The 15777-nt window shown below is 41.2% G+C and overlaps 1 long non-coding RNA gene across 1 annotated transcript; it reads right to left on the minus strand.

Annotated features, from left to right (window-relative positions):
• Window positions 1–1224: 1224 nt before the first annotated feature.
• Window positions 1225–15548, minus strand: LOC121141943. The gene is made up of 3 exons (XR_005878920.1): window positions 15513–15548; window positions 5802–5987; window positions 1225–2383 (listed from the first exon to the last, which is right to left on the minus strand). It is a non-coding gene; the product is annotated as an uncharacterized LOC121141943 (long non-coding RNA).
• Window positions 15549–15777: the final 229 nt, after the last annotated feature.

The raw sequence follows: 15777 nt of genomic DNA on the forward strand, positions 1-15777 counted from the left end.
TCAGAGGCCAGCAAGACGGCTCACAAGGTCAAGGTATGTACAGCCACACCTGAAGACCTGAGTTTAAACCCTGGAATCCACATAGAGAACAACTCATACAGTTGTCCTGTGACCCCCACATAAAAGGTGTGTCAAGGTACACACACACGTAACACACACACACACACACACACACACACTAAATAAATACATGTATATTTTTAATAATTTGAATATGGTTAAATTAACTTCATATAAAGGCCTCACATGCTTTCTTAATTGTTGAAAATGGATTATTAATGTGGTAATTTATGTCAAACTTGTATCTTATACATTTTGAAGTAGAAGGAAATACACTGTATTTTTGTATTGGAAGAAAAGTAAGTTTGCTTCCATGTTGAGCAGCCTACTTAGGAACTGTGGTCCTGGAGAAGCAGAACTAAGACTAAAGTTCTAACACTCAGCCAGCAGGCTGGCCTGTCCCATCTTTGTGATGATTATTTCACAGACTCCACTCCTTATCTTGCCCCCTCTTTCCACTGGTAACTTCCAATAGCTTTATTTCAAATGCTTTAAGACAGACTCCATAGGACCCTAAGAGAGACATACATGGACACCCCCAGAAGAGGAAAGGGACAAGAACCCCTAAGTAAATTGGGAGCATGGGGGGTGGCAAGGAGGTAAGAGAGAGGAGAGGAGATAAGAGAAGGTGGGGAGAACATGAGGGATCATGGAGGTAGAGTTGGGCAAAAAACAGAGCAAGGAAAGAGATACCTAGAGAGAGGGATTCATTATGGGCTTGCTGAGAAACCTGGCATTAGGGAAATTCCCAGGAATCCACAACAATGACCCCCAACTAAGAATCTAAGCAATAGTGGGGAAGCTACCTTAAATGCCCATCACCTATAATGAGATTGATGACTACCTTAAATGCCATCCTAGAGCCTTCATCCAGTTGCTGATAGAAGCAGAAGCAGAGATCCTCAGCTAAGCACTGAGCCGAACTCCTGGAATTCAGTTGTAGAGAGGGATCAAGACCATGCTGGGGAAACCAACAGAAACAGCTGACCTGAGAAGTGGGAGCTCATGGACTCCAGACTGACAGCTGGGGAACCCTGAATGTGGGTGTCAGTTGGGGTGGGCTGGGCAGTTTATGGGGCAACTGACAGTATTTATCCCTCGTGTATGAACAGCTTAGTGGAGCCCATTCCCTATGGAGGGATACTCTCTCAGCCTAGATACAGTGGGGAGGGCCTTGGTCCTGCCTCAAATGAGGTTACAGACTTTCTTTGATGATTCCCCCCATGGGAGGCCTCCCCCTCTCTGAGGAGTGAATGGGGCATGGGATGGAGAGATGGTGGGGGAATGGGAGGATGGTAAGGAAATAAAACAGAGATTGGTATGCAAAATAGGATTGTTTTTAATTTAAATTAAAAATCAAGAAGACAGGCTCCACAATCGGTGACACCAGTCTATAAGCTGACCTGCATCCAGGCCACCATGTCCCTCTTTCCCTTATTATCCTGGAGGACTGTCCCTTCCTGGCTAAGTTCAGCGCCTCCACTTTACTCTGGATTGCACTGCTTCGCTTCTCAGAGGTTTTTCTCGTTTTTGTTTGTTTGTTTGTGGTTTTGTTTGTTTGCTTTTGTCTTTTGATATGTTTCAACCTTAAAGATGGGACAAGCAAGAAGTCTAGCAAAGCATTTCTTTTCAAGCAGCCACTAATCTTCAAATTCACCATAACGACTAATAGAATAGAATAATCTATCCCATGGAATACCTGTAGAAAAGCTCAGCTTTGATGCAGGGAGAAGTTTGGTCCTGCCTCAACTTAATATGCCAGGCTTTATGACTCTCCATGGGAGGCCTGATCCTTTCTGAGGAGTGGATGGAGGGAGGAGGGAGGTGAAAGGAGGTGTGCAGGGAGGGAACATGAGGAGAGGAGAGGGGAAACTGCTTAGCATGTAAAATAATTTTAAAATTTAATGAAAAAATCAGCTTTAAAGTAACCTGTAGAGTGTTAAAGTGCCTTGTTAGCCTGCAACAAAGGTGTATGCCTGTAATCCCAGGAGTCAGGAGGCTGACACAGGAGGATTATCATAGTCTAAAGTTAGCCAGAAAGATAATTTCATTTCCTGAAAATCTAAGAATGTCACTCACCAGTCCCATCTAGCACCAAAATCATGATGGGGATCAGTATCCCCAAAGCCCAAGTCCTACCCAGAGCATTCATCTGGAGTGGTTTCTAGTTAAACACAAATCACCATAAGCCCTGGATGGACTCAGTGAATCTGTCCCTCGAGGTCAACTTCATACTCATTTCACCAGGCTTAAGGGGGACTTTTCTTCCTCATTTTGCCTGTCTTTCTTCATCTCCATTCTATGTGCTGTTGGATGACTAACCCTGCATGGGAAAGAAGAGGCTGTGATGCTTGCTGAGTGATAAGAAAAAAGCCAAAGCTTAACTCATTCATTCTCTCATGATATTAAAACATTAAGACACACTTTATGGCAATTCTCCCTTTTAATGCAGTTTTTAAAGAATAAATCACATCCTGGAAAATGAGTGAACACTATGTGAATACAGCTGACAAATGTGTAAATATGTATGAACTGGGACAAGCATTTGCAAAATTTCCAAACCAAGGTGCTAACATCTTGTTTCTCAAAGTTCCCATCATGTTCTTCCTTTGTTCTCCTTCTCAAGAGGCAAACAGGGCTATAACATCTCTCACAATTTACCTATTATGCCATTTACTGATCTCCACATAAACACAATGTTTTAGTGAGTTCATCCATGCATGATGGTTTGGACTTACCAAAGGATATATTATAATTCATTCATCAGTCTCTCTGTGAATTTGAATTGCTTTGCCTGATGACTTATATATAAAGCTTCTATGAGAATTCTTGATTTGCACAGACGTTTTTTGTTTCTATGGCACCCATGGATCAAAGAATAGTGTGACTTTAAATAAATACTTCCTGTCATGGGTTAACTTGCCTGCCTGGCCCTCCTTTTTATCTTAAAATTGTGTTCCAATATCTGAGAATGTAGTCTTATTTTTAAATAAAGTCCTTTCACCTGTAATTAGTTAAAATTAAACTAAACAGTTTTGGGAAAGGTGGGGCCCTAGTCCAGTGTAACTGGTATTTATATGAAAAGAAGAATGGGCTTATACATGCATATGCAGAAACATTCATGTGAAGGCAAAGGCAAAGACAGGTGTGTTTCTTCTACAAGTTAAGAAACAACAAGGATTATCAGCAGGCCCCCAGACACAGGCAAGGACCTTCTTTTGTGCTTTAGAAAATTTAGAGTCCTGTAATCACAAACCACAGCACAAGACACTTGGAGAGCCAAATGCTCTTACTTACCTATTTTCTCACGTACTTACTTACTCACTTACTTACAACTTCAAGAAGAGAAAACTGATATGCAGGGTCACAGAGTCTTTGTGCCCAACAAGAGGAAAACTCCAAGCTGGATCAGTAGGAGATGGCTCATGTGTGAAAAGCAAGGAGTACTGGTGGGGAGTAGGGCTGCAGGGTTGTTGAGTTTGAATAACCTTACAAGACCCGGGCATGGCTATCTGTAGGATAGTATTTCCCCCTTTTATTAAAAACAGATTCTTTTCTCATACAGTATATCCTGATTTCAGGTTCTCTTCCCTCTACTCCTCCCAGTTCCTCCCCTCCTCCACTCCCATCCACATCCACTCCCTTTCTGCCTCTCATTAGAAAATAACAGCCTTCTAAGGTATAACCACAAAACATACCTAAATAAAATACAATAAGATTAACAAAAAAACATCACACTGAGACTGAACAAGGAAATCAACATAGGGAAAAGAGTCTAAGAGAAGGCACAAGAATCAGAGATCAACTTGTTCATATTCTCAGGATTCCCATAAAAACATTAAACTAAAAGCTATGACATGTACACAGAAGACCTGGTGCAGAGCGCTGTAGCCCTGTGCTTGCTGCTGTAAGGTGATATGAGCCTTGCTAAGCTCATTTAGAAGGGTTTTTCTCCTGATGTTTCCCATGCCCTCTGGCTCTTACACTCTTTCTGTCTTCTCTTCAACAGGGTTCCCAGAACATTGAGGCAGGAGATTTGTTAGAGCCCTTCCATTTAGAGGTGTGTATTCCAATTTCTCTCTGTGTCTCTGTCTCTGTCTGTCTGTGTGTGTCGATCTCTGCATGTCACTGTCTCTCTCACTCTCTGTCTCTCTCTCACTTTCTGTCTCTGTCTCTCTGTCTCTGTGTATGTGTGTGTGAGATATATATATACACATACATATATATATATATATATATATATATATAGAGAGAGAGAGAGAGAGAGAGAGAGAGAGAGAGAAATGTCTGGTTGTAGGTTTGTGTATTTTTTTTCCCATCTGCTGTAGGAGGAAGCTTCTCTGATGATGGCTTAATAAATCACTAATATCTGAGTATAAAAAGTATAAAAGAGTATCATTAGAAGTCATTTTATTGGTTTTTTTCAGACTAGTAGTATTTGGTTTTACCTAATTATCTGGGCTAGCTAGTTTCTGGTTCTTGGTCACCCAAGGACTGTTAGGTATAAGCTCCACCTCATGGAATGGCCTTAAATCAAATCAGACAGTGGTTAGTTACCTCCACGTGCTTTGTGCCTTCATTGCCCTAGCATATTTTGCAGGCAGAACAGATTGTATAGCAAAGGGTTTGTGGTGACTGGATTGGTGCTTAACTTTCTCTTTTGGTAGCCTGCAGAATATCAGACACTAGAATGTATGGGTGAAAGTTCTATGTAGCACAAGGTCAACCTTTCCATGTTCAATGAATTGTATAAGTGTTTTCTTCAACAATGGGGCCATGCTGTCAGTTTGTGGAGAGCAGTCAGTCTATTGTCTTGGCAACAGTCCAGGTTGTCCTGGGATTTTCATGGGCCCCTTTGGTCAACAACTCAATTGATTGTAATCCACCCCCAGTACTGTAAGCTTCATTTGGTGACAAGAGATGGCCAGTTGGGACTCTGTCTCCCTCATTGTTTGGAGACTTCATTAGGAATACCTTCATATACTTTAAAAAGTTTCCAACATACTAGTTTCCCATACCATCCCTCAAATGCCCTAGCTGTCTTTCCCTGAATTCTATGTCCCCTCCCCCTCCCCTCCTGATCCTGCTGTTCCCATTGCCTGCTTCCCCAGTCCTCCCATTAAATCTATTCAATTTCCCCCTCCCAAGGAGATCCATGACCTTCTAGTCCTTTCCTCTATACCTAACCTCACTTGGTCCACAGGTTATAGCTTAGTTAACATTTATTTAACAACTAATATCCACATTGGAAGAGGCAAAGTAAAACTCAAAGGCTACACTTTTAATAAACCACACTGGGGAGAAATTGTATAAATGTGGCAAAACCTTTAGTTCCCATTCGACTCTTATTATTCATACTAGACAGAAGCTATATAAATGTAAAGGTTGTGGAAAAGCTTTCAAAATAAATCCAGACCCCTAGCCTCTAATTCCTTGTGTTGTGAACAAAACTCCAAAACAAGACTTAGTAACTTAGACTTAGTAAGTACCTGGATATTATGTTTAGCAGCAAACCACATTCAAGTAACAGACAAAGCCATAGAAACCACAGAATGCTCCCTCCCAGCACCAACCAATGAAAACAGGCTACCTGCAAGTAACAGACAAAGCCATAGAAACTACCAATGTTCCCATCTGTAGCCAACCAATCAAAAATACTAACAAACCAATTGCCCTGACTCTGGGAAATTCCCCTAATTGTTCCCCAAATGTCAACCAATCAGGATCTGACCCATACCTACTTATGTAATTCTGTAATTTGTTTTTTCATTTAAATTCTGGCAATAGACGAGGGACTTGACTTCCTCCAGGTAGCTGCTGTGTCAGCTGGCTGGACGAGCTCACTACTGGTAGAATTAAACAATAAAACCTTGTGTTTGAGGTTTGGTGAAGTCTGTCTCCTTGTGGTCTCTGAGGGTCTTCAAGACCTGGGCACAAAACAAATATAAGTAAATAGAATACATACCATACTTATCTTTCTGGGTCTAAGTTAGCTCACTCAGAATGATTTTTTTTCTAGATCCATCCATTTGCCTGCAAATTTTATGATTTAAGTTTTTAACAGTTGAATAATACTATATTGTATAAATGTATCACATTTTCCTTATCTGTTTTTCAGTGGAAGGGCCACCTTGCTTTTCTCTACTTTCTGGCTATTATGAAACCAGCAGCAATGAACATAGTTGAGCAAATGTCCTTGTGATAAGATGAAATGTCCTTTGGGTATAAGCCCCAGGGTGGTATATCTGGATCTTGAGTTAGATTGGTTCCCATCTTTCTGAGAAACCATCACACTGGTTTTCATAGTGATTGTATGAACTTGCATTCCCACCTACAACAGATGAGTGTGGTCCTCGTTCCATATCCTGACCAGCATTTATCTTACGATTGACCTGAGACCTCTAGGATGGTAGAAAGAGGAGGGTGGGGAACAGTGTATAAACCTGCATAAAGGGACTGATGGGAACAGACTTAAAACAGGTATTCCAAATAGGAACGGACAGCCTCTGTCACGGCCCTTAAGCTGGGTCTAAAATGGAAAACTATATTAAAAATTGGCATTCATGAACATTTTAAGCTTGATTTTGGGGGTATGTGAATGTCCCATATTAAGGGAAGACCTTTAGTAAGAAATGCATGCAGCTGGGCGGTGGTGGCGCATGTCTTTAATCCCAGCACTCGGGAAGCAGAGGCAGGCGGATCTCTGTGAGTTCGAGGCCAGGCTGGACCGACAGCCTCCAAAACAATACAGAGAAACCCTGTCTCATAAATACTAAATAAATAAAAAAAAGAAATGCATGCATTTCCCTACACATTAAGGAAGCATTTGTTGCAGGGAGGAGTAGTAGAGATAAAAGGAGGGCAATCCAGAATAAGTAAGCTCATCCTTCTGTTGCTGTAACAAGATACCTGAAATAAATGATTTCTAAGGAAGAAAATTCCAAAGGGAAGTTTAAAGACTATTTGGACCATATGATGTTTTGAATTAAGAATCTGTGGTTCTGTTAAACTGGGCTAGAGAATTAGTTGTGCTTAAAAAGACTCCTGCACCACTGAAGTAACAAGAGACCTGAAGGAAAATGTGTCCGTTACTGGGGCAATTGATGGTAGTTAGCTGTAACTGAGAAATTAGCAATAATCAAGAAGAGATCAGCATCATTTAGGTGAACTCTGAGATGTGTTTCCTCTTGATCAGAAACTTGGTTCAGAGGTGGACAAGTTTATATGCCTCCTGCTGGATCAAGTATATGACCCAAGTGATAGAGCAGCCTGCACAGCACCCTAGTCCTGTGGAAAAGCCTTCTCTTGTTGCAGGACCCACTCCTAGTACCACAATCTGTACTAATCATTGTTCTCTACAGAAACAGAACTTGAGTCTGTATGTATATATATACGTATGTATATAGTGAATCATTGATGCAAAAATACTCAATAAAATACTGGCAAAACGCATCCAAGAACACATCAGAAAACTCATCCACCATGATCAAGTAGGCTTCGTTCCAGGGATGCAGGGATGGTTCAACATAGGAAAATCCATCAATGTTATCCACCACATAAACAACCTGAGGAACAAAAATCACATGCTCATTTCACTAGATGCTGAAAAAGCCTTTGACAAAATCCAACACCCATTCATGATAAAGGTCTTGGAGAGATCTGGGATAACAGGAACATACCTAAACATAATAAAAAACTATATACAGCAAACCAACAGCCAACATCAAACTGAATGGAGAGAAACTAAGTGAATTCCTCTAAAATCAGGAACAAGACAGGGCTATCCACTCTCCCCATACCTCTTCAATATTATACTCAAAGTTCTAGTTAGAGCAATAAGACATCAAAAGGAGATCAAGGGGATACAAATTGGAAAGGAAGAGGTAAAACTTTCACTATTTGCAGATGATATGATAGTTTACATTGAGTGACCTAAAAAACTCTACTAGGGAACTCTTACAGCTGATAAACACCGTCAGAAAAGAGGCAGGCTACAAGATCAACTCAAGAAAATCAGTAGCCCTACTCTATACAGGAAATAAAAGGGCTGAGAAAGAAATCAGAGAAACATCACCCTTTACAATTGCCACAAAAAAACATAAAATACCTGGAGGTAATGCTAACAAGTGAAAGACCTGTATCACAAGAACTTTGAGTCTTTAAAGAAAGAAATTAAAGAAGACACCAGGAAATGGAAAAATCTCCCATGCTCTTGTATTAGTGAGATCAATGTACTAAAAATGGCAATCCTGCCAAAAGAAATATACAAACTCAATGAAATCCCCATCAAAATCCTAGCACAATTCTTTACAGACCTTGAAAGAATAATTCTCAACTTTATATGGAAAAACAAAAGACCCAGGATAGCCAAGACAACCCTGCTAAACAAAGCAACATCTGGAGGCATCACCATCCCTGACTTTAAGCTCTATTATAGACCTAGAGTTCTGAGAACACCTTGGTATTGGCACAAAAATAGACAGGTAGACAAATGGAATCGAATTGAACACCCTGAGATTAATCCCCAAACCTATGAACACCTGATTTTTGACATAAAAACTAAAATTATACAATGGAAAAAAATATAGCATATTCAACAAATTGTGCTGGCATAACTGGATATTGGCAAGTAGAAGACTACAGATAGATCCATGTCTATTACCATGCACAAAACTTAAGTCCAAATGGATCAAAGACCTCAACATATATCCAGCCACACTGAACCTGTTAGAAGAGAAAGTGGGGGGTACCCTTTAACGAATTGGTACAGGAGACAGCTTCCTGAACATAACATCAGTAGCACAGACAGTGAGGTCAACAATTAATACATGGGACCTCCTGAATCTGGGAAGCTACTGTAAGGCAAAGGACACAGTCAACAGACAAAAAGGCAGCCTACAGAATGGGAAAACATCTTCACTAACCCCATATCTGATAGAGGGCTGATCTCCAAAATTTACAAAGAACTCAAGAAGCAAGTCTCCAAAACACCAAAGAATCCAATTAAAAAGTAGGGGACTGAACTAAATAGAGGAGTCTAAAATGGCTGACAGGCACTTGAGAAAGTGTTCAACATCCTTAGCCATTAGGGAAATGCAAATCAAAACAACTCTGAGATATCTTACTCCTGTCAGAATGGCTAAAATAGAAAACACCAGTGACAGTTTATGCTGGAGAGGATGTGGAGAAAGGGGAACACTCCTCCATTGCTGGTGGGAGTGCCAACTTGTACAGACACTTTGGAAATCAGTATGGTGACCCCTCAGGAAAATGGGACTCAGTCTACCACAAGACCCAGCAATTCTACTCTAGACATATACCCAAAAGATGCCCATTCATACAATAAGGATGTCTGTTTCACTATGTTCATAGCAGCATTATATGTAATAGCTAGATCCTGGAAGCAACCTAGATACCCCACAACTGAAGAGTGGACAGAGAAAATGTGATACATTTACACAATGGAGTACTACTCCGTGGGAAAAAAACAATGGAATCTTGAAATTTGCAGGCAAATGGATGGCACTAGAATAAACCATCCTAAGTGAGGTAACCCAGTTACAAAAAGACAAATATGGTATGTACTCACTCATATGTGGAATTTAGACATGGATCAGGGGAGTGTCAGCCTACAATCCCAGTGCCAGTGAGTCTGGGAAACAGGGAGGTTCCCAAGAGATATACATTATACCCCAGAGAAGTGGAGTGAGACAAGCTCTCCTGAGCAGATTGGGAACATGGGGGGAGGGGAGAGGGAATCAGGAAAAAGAGAGGGGGATAAGAGGAGGGGAGAAGAAGACATGGGAGAGCAGGAAGACTGAGTTGAGGTAATAATAGAGGAGAGCAGGATGAGAGATACCATACTAGATGGAGTCATTATAGGTTTGAGGAGACACTAGGGAGATTTCCAGAGATCTACAAGCATAACACCAACTGGCAAACTAAGCCATACCAGAGAGACTACATTAATAGCTCCTCCCTGATGATAAGGTTGATGACTACCTTATATGCCATCCTAGAACCTTCATCCAGTGACTGATGGAAGCAGAGGCAGATACCCACAGCTAAACACTGAACTGCACCCCTTGGAACCAAGTGACAGAGATGGAGGAATGATGAGCAAAAGGGATCAAGACTGTGCTAGTGAAACCCACAAAGACAGCTGACTGGACAATGGGGAGCTCTTGAATCCCAGGCTGATGGCTGAGAGGTCAACAGGGGACTGATCCAGACTCCATGAATGTAGTATCAGCGAGGAGGCCTCAGAAATCTCTGGGACCTTGGGTCCCAGTGTTTACCATGGTGTATGAATGAATTCTGGGAGCCCATTCCACATGGAGGGATGCTCTCTCAGACTGGACACATGGGGAAGGGCCTAGGTCCTTCCCAGGATGAAATGACAGACACTGGAGATCCCCCAAGGAGGGCCTCACCCTGGGGAATGATGTGCGAATTGGGGTCTGGGGAGGCTGATGGAGGGACAAGGGAGGAGGGGTTGGGAGGGAGCTGGGATTGACATGTGAAGCGTGCATGTTTCTAATTTAAATTAAAATATATATTAAGGAAAAAAAGATAAATACTTTCCATGGGAATTCAGTGATTAAATTCAAGCATTGCATGCAAAGTTTCTATATTACAAGTGGAGAGAAAAAAGGGAGGATTAGTAGTGAGCCAAGATTTTCAAAGTTGCAGTTTGTCTGTTGGGTGAAAACTGGCTTGGAATTGTGGGCCTACACCACCATGCCTTCCTCAGCCACAAAATGGTTTTGTTGTTATTGTTTTTGTTATTTTGTTTTAAAAGATTTGTTTAATTTTATATGTGTGAGTGTTTTGTCTGCAGGTATGGAAAATCACTGCATGTGGGACCTGTAAAAAAATTTAAGACACACACACACACACACACACACACACACACACACACACACACAAATCCCTCACGGGAGTGCCCATGGGGTTTTAGTTAATGCTGGATGTAGTCAACTTGTTAATCAGGAATACCTATCACACTGATGGAAATCACAGCAGGAATTCGGTGTGTGTCAGAGGGATGTTGGGAGGGACCTGGAGGCAGGAGATGATGCAGAGCTCATGGAGGACTGTTGCTTACTGGCTTGCTCCCTCAGTGGACTGTGATGTGAGATGTGTAACCCAATAAACCCTTTCCTCCCTCAAGGTGCCTTTGGCCATGGTGTTCATCACGGTAATAGCAACTCTAAGACACAGTGCCATAGGTCCACAGAAGCAAGACCCATCAACCTGAGTTCGCATACACTCAATAATGAAATTGTTGTCCCACCTTGCAAATGAGATTGCTCCAACCTAAGACCTTGACACTAGATATAACCTCTTGCTCTATGAGTGGCCTCACCTAGGACATAGACCATTGTTCCAGCAATATCTCTTCTATGGACTGACACAAGCTACTTTTGACCATTTCATGCCAGTTAACAGGACAGCAGAGACTAAGTAACATAAAGAAAATAAATGTATTTGCCTCATGTTTCTAAATGCTAGAAAGCCTAGGACTGAGGGGATGCACTATTGCTACATTACCCTATTGTAGACAGAAAATCACAGAGAAGAGAGAGAACCTACAGACAAGCAGACAGAGATAGAGATAGAGATAGAGACAGAGATGAGAGAGATTGATTCCATAAGTTCTGTGACTCTACAGAACGTTGACTAATACAGTATATTTTCATCCTTCCATTTGCAACCTATTTGCATCTTTATTCTAAAGGTACTCTCTTATAGGCAGCATATAATTGGATCATGTTAGGTGCCCTCCTCCCATTCTGCTAACCTCTAACATTTAACTGAAAAGTTTAATCGATAACAATTTTAGGCAAGAACTAATTCTTGTTCCTTTTTCATTTGTTTTCTTTCTGTCTTATACATCAGTTTTTCTCAACTCTTTCTTCATTCTTTTTTATTTGATTTTTTGGTTTTTTTAAGATATGAGTTGTCTTTTTTTTATTAGAAACAATCAGTTTTACATGTCCATCCCAGTTCCCTCTCTCTCCCTTCCTCCCGTCCTCCCCTGCACCCCACTGACCTCCTATCCCATTCCCTCCCCCTCCCCAGGGTGAGGCCTTCCATGGGGGAATCTTCAAAATCTGTCATATCATTTGGAGCAGGGCCTAGGCCCTTCCCCATGTGTCTAGGCTGAGAGAGTATCCTTCTATGTGGAATGGGCTCCCAAAGTCCATTCACATCCTAGGGATAAATACTGATCCACTACCAGAGGCCCCATAGATTGCTCATGCCTCCTAACTGACACCAACATTCAGGGGGTCTGGATCAGTCCTATGCTGGTTTCCCAGCTATCAGTCTGAGGTCCATGAGTTCCCCTTGTTCAGGTCAGCTGTCTCCGTGGGTTTCTCCAGCCTGGTCTTGACCCCTTTGCTCATCACTCCTCCCTCTCTGCAACTGGATTCCAGGAGTTCAGCTCTGTGTTTAACTGTGAGTGTCTGCCTCTGCTTCCATCAGCTACTGGAGGAAAGCTCTAGGATGACATATAAAGTAGTCATCAGTCTCATTATTGGGGAAGAGTATTTAGAGTAGCCTCTCCACTATTGCTTAGGTTTTTTTTCTAATGCTATTTTCTTTCTCGTTTCCCTTTTGAAGTTTTGGTTATGATAACTGTAGTTAAATTTATAGGGCTAGAGAGATGGTTCTGCATCTAAGAACACTGGCTGCTCTTGTAGAGGACCCAGTTTCAGTTCCCAGCAGATTTTAACCATCTGTTGTTAAGGGAAGCTTTTCCTTGCTAGCCGCTTTGGTTTATCCCCCACCAGCCGCCTGGGCTCTGCCACATTCTAGTCCCCAAATAAACACACAGGACGCTGTATTAATTATGAAGCTGTTGGCCTTGCTTGTTTCTTACTGGCTAGCTTTGACTTAAGTAATTACCCCATAATTGTTAATCTAAGTATGTTTCTTACCGGAGAATAGTCCCGGGCTTTCTACCCCATGCGGTTACATGTCGACTCTCTTGTGTTTCCCCTTCCCAGAATCCTCCTCGACTCCTAGTCCCTCCTATCTAGGTTTTCTATTGGCCAGACAGTACTTTATTGACAAATGCACAGGCAAATAACAGGACTTCCCCAACATCTCCTTTCTGTTTAAACAAAAAGAAAGGTCTTAACTTTAACACAGTCAAATTGTATATAACAGAACAGTTATCAAATAAGAACATAGTTACAATATTTTAGCAAGATTTAAAGAAAATATCATCCATCCCATCCTTGTGAGTCCAAAGTTCTATGTAGCTTATCTTTTATCATAACTAAGGAAAACTGTAATTATAACTATCTGTCTTCAACTCCATCAAAGAACACAGAAGGATAATATATAAACACTAGGATTGACAGAGACATCTTACTGCCTGGACAGTCACCCGAAGTTCCTCTGTAACGTTGGGGCATCCATCTTCAGCCCATAGGCCACAATGTGTCTGGAACACTTCTCAGCAAAGCAGAAAATTTCAAACTGTCCATCTGCGTTGGCAGTCTGTCAGTCATTTTTCTTTGTCCTGCAGAAAGTCTCGTAGACTCTTCATCAAGCAGGAACCCTTGATGAAGTTCAGTAGTCACTTTCCTATGGGTCCTGCATGTCCAGATGATACAACAACAGTCAAACAATCTAGGCAAGAGCAGTTTCTTGCCCAAATGGCTAATCTTGCCATGTTGAAAGCAAACTTTATAACGAGTTTCTTCGATGCCCATCTTCCTCTCAGACGTAATTGGTGCTGCCAGGAACAGACATTTCTCATTGTCAAGACAAACCCTAAACCATTTTAAATGCCATGTTCTGAAGGTCTTTGAGAGGTTTGAAGACTGTCCATCTCAAATATATTTCTGTATATCTAGAAACCTAACTTATGTAACTAGAAATTCTATTATAAGTAACTATCTATAGTCTGTATTCAATTATACATTACGTTGTAAAAGATCAGTATAAGCACAATACTTAATCAAGAGGAGAAATATAAGCATCACAAAATTGACCTTGATTTTGTCTCAATAAATGAAAAACAATACCCATACCATAATTCCCCTTTTTACCATTAAAAAAGATTGGCTGTGATCACTAGCCAATTATAAACAATCCCATTCAGATGAAAACAAAGATTTATAAACAAGATGGGAATTGGGACGTCGCTCATTCCAAACTGCTTCCTGCTGGAAGGGGGCGCTGTTTATACCATGGGGATCATGACAAAACTCAGAAACCTGTATAAGTCTGTATTTTCGGGGTCTGTAAAACTGCATCATCTTAACTGTCTCAATTGTTGGAACACCTTGTCCACTGCTTCCGGGGGTCTTGGTTCGTGAAACCACAGAAGTCTGGAAGAAATCCTCAGCTTTTTATGTTCTGTGGAAACATAAATTAAAACTCCTTTTCCGAGTAACATATCCTTATACTTAAATTTTGAAGTCAAGGCATTTTTAAAAGATATAAGTTGAATTAATTCAGCAGCATTTATAATCAAGTGTACTTTAGCAGTTGCTCCTTCCTTAGCAATGAAAAAACTGAAAAACACAATAGTGTACAGTATCCAGACCCTCTGTGTGATTTCCATCTTTACGTGGCTTTTTTATTTATCTATTATTACTTTATTTCTTTCACTTTCATTTATTTTTCTCTGAGACAGGGTTTCTCTTTGGAAATCTGCCTGCCTCTGCCTCTGGAGTAAATCCTACCAGCGTGCGCCACCACAACGCCGGCTTTTGTATTTATATACCACTTTGCCGTTTCATTTTCTCTCTCAATCTCATGTATATTTTTAAACACACTGTAAACCTTTAGAGATTTTCTTCATCCAAGTCTGACTTTACTGTAAATCTTTATGTTTTTCTGACCACGTGTCTCATCTGTAAAGCCGCGGCTGTTTTAAACTGCTGGTTTTTCTGTCAAGATGGCGGGCGTAAACGTGATTCCAGCTTACCGCCTCAGTCCATGCTGACATCCAGCAAAAGCTGCCACTTCCAGCTGTACGTACACACCTTTCAATCGTTAGCAGAGTCTCTTAAAACAACCTTGCTGTTTTTTTTTTCTTTTTATGCTGAGTCAGGAAGACTCCGGTAAACGAGCCACGTGAATCTCGGCTTGTCGCTAGCAAAACAGAGCACACCTGAGAAAAATGCTGCTACCAAAAATCTGTGTTTCTCTCTGTTCTTCTGTTTCTAAAATCCCTTTAGAGCTTTTGTTATTTTGCGTGGAAATTCATGATCCCACTCCTGATCACCATTCTGTTAAGGGAAGCTTTTCCTTGCTAGCCGCTTTGGTTTATCCCCCACCAGCCGCCTGGGCTCTGCCACATTCTAGTCCCCAAATAAACACACAGGACGCTGTATTAATTATGAAGCTGTTGGCCTTGCTTGTTTCTTACTGGCTAGCTTTGACTTAAGTAATTACCCCATAATTGTTAATCTAAGTATGTTTCTTACCGGAGAATAGTCCCGGGCTTCCTACCCTATGCGGTTACATGTCGACTCTCTTGTGTTTCCCCTTCCCAGAATCCTCCTCGACTCCTAGTCCCTCCTATCTAGGTTTTCTATTGGCCAGACAGTACTTTATTGACAAATGCACAGGCAAATAACAGGACTTCCCCAACAATCTGTAACTACAATTCTAGGGAATCTGACACCCTTTCCTGGCCTCGGTGGACACCAGAGAATGCATAATATGCATGCATATGTATTATGTTCACAT

Source organism: Mesocricetus auratus, unplaced genomic scaffold, assembly GCF_017639785.1.
Source record: "Mesocricetus auratus isolate SY011 unplaced genomic scaffold, BCM_Maur_2.0 Super-Scaffold_100008, whole genome shotgun sequence".
In the NCBI taxonomy this organism is placed as follows: Eukaryota; Metazoa; Chordata; class Mammalia; order Rodentia; family Cricetidae; genus Mesocricetus; species Mesocricetus auratus.